Source organism: Ipomoea nil, unplaced genomic scaffold, assembly GCF_001879475.1.
Source record: "Ipomoea nil cultivar Tokyo-kokei standard unplaced genomic scaffold, Asagao_1.1 scaffold2528, whole genome shotgun sequence".
Taxonomy (NCBI): domain Eukaryota; kingdom Viridiplantae; phylum Streptophyta; class Magnoliopsida; order Solanales; family Convolvulaceae; genus Ipomoea; species Ipomoea nil.
In genome coordinates this window covers 103-1,986 of record NW_017618956.1, presented here as the reverse complement: position 1 = coordinate 1,986, position 1,884 = coordinate 103, and the positions used below count along the sequence as shown (strand labels likewise).

The following is a 1,884-nucleotide window of genomic DNA, read 5'->3' as shown; positions in this document are numbered from 1 at the left end:
TCGAATAACATATTGACCTACTAAATTATCAATGCTTATATTGCGGAGTCATGGATCATGATTACTTAGTAAGATAAACAATTTACAAGTTTGTTTTTTATTTAAGTTTGTTTGAGAGTGGAAGTCTAGAAATATTTATATCGGAGGAAACCGCCGAACATATAATGCCGGAAAAAATTATTAAAATGGCATATTAAGTTGCTATTTTGTGTAAAAGTATCAGTGTGGTCCAGTTTCGATTTGGGTCGTTCAAAGTGGATTCGGGTTCTACGTAGTGAGACGAAGAGTGATATATTGTACGCTCAAAACGGATAATCGCGTGAATGAGATATTGATTCTCAAAGTAGACCAATTTGAGTTGGAAACGTGAAGAGAAAAAGCTTGGGAGTTGCTATTGTCCCACATTGGTTTGGGAAGTGGATTTGCACCACTATTTGTACAAGAGCTCTTCTAAGGCTTCTTAATTTGTATAGCAGAGGCTCTCTCTCTCGCGTAGGAGGGGTGTGCAAATCAAAACCCAATCTGAGTAAATGAAGGTTTGAACTTGTGTAGGGATACCCTATTATAACCCCATCACTAATCACACACTTCATGTGGTGGTATTCCCTTTATTGTAGGATTATTATTGATTTTTCCAACGAAATATCCGACAATTGGAAGTATGGATACCCTATTATAACCCCATCACTAATCAAGCACATCTTGTGGTGCTTTTCCTTATTTTGTAGGATAACCACATCACTATTCCCTTATTTTTTAGGGATTATTATTGGGTTTACCAACGAAATGTCCCAGAATTGGACAAGTAGGGATACCCTATTATAACCCCATCAATAGAGACACACTTTACATGGTCTATTCCCTTATTTTGTAGGAGCGGCATGCCACCAAAATGGTGGAGTAATTATGCATTCGCCCACCTTGGGCTCGAACCCAGGACCACAAGGTTAAGAGCCTTGCGCTCTACCAACTGAGCTAGACGGGCAAGTAGTAGTTCATATTTAATATTGGTATTACAATCGAGGCTACAATTATGAAAATTAATTTACAAGTTACACAATTGAATGAGAGATGGCTTTATTAATAATATACTGATTAAATTTGTTGATAAACATGAAAATTATACAATATTTTTAAAATACAAAAAGACACATTAAACTGTCGCAAAATTAATAATTTTATTAATGAAAACAATTTATATTGAGTGTTTAAAAGCAATGCATATCTTAAAAGATAATAGTCGAATAACATTTGACCTACTAAATTATCAATGCTTAAATTGCGGAGTCATGGATCATGATTACCTATTAAGATAAACAATTTACAAGTTTGTTTAGTATTTAAGTTGTTTGAGAGTGGAAGTCTAGAAATATTTATATCGGAAGAAACCGCCGAACATATAATGCTGGAAAAAATATATTAAAATGGCATATTAAGTGGCTATTTTGTGGTAAAAGTATCAGTGTGGTCCAGTTTCGATTTGGGTCGGTTCAAAGTGGATTCGGGTTCTACGTAGTGAGACGAAGAGAGATTGATATATTGTACGCTCAAAACGGATAATCGGTGAATGAGATATTGATTCTCAATGTAGACCAATTTGAGTTGGAAACGTGAAGGGAAAAAGCTTGGGAGTAGCTTTAGTCCCACATTGGTTTGGGAAGTGGATTTGCACCACTATTTGTACAATAGCTCTTCTAAGGCTTCTTGATTTGTATAGCATAGAGGCTCTCTCTCCGCGTAGGAGGGTGTGCAAATCAAAACCCAATCTGAGTAAATGAAGGTTTGAACTTGTGTAGGGATACCCTATTATAACCCATAACTAATCACACACTTCATGTGGTGGTATTCCCTTATTTTGTAGGATTATTATTGATTTTCAACGAA

The 1,884-nt window shown here is 35.6% G+C and overlaps 1 non-coding gene across 1 annotated transcript; it reads right to left on the bottom strand.

The window, feature by feature from the left end:
• Positions 1-913: 913 nt before the first annotated feature.
• Positions 914-985, bottom strand: TRNAK-CUU. Its single transcript has one exon. It is a non-coding gene; the product is annotated as a tRNA-Lys (tRNA).
• Between the last annotated feature and the right edge of the window lie 899 nt (positions 986-1,884).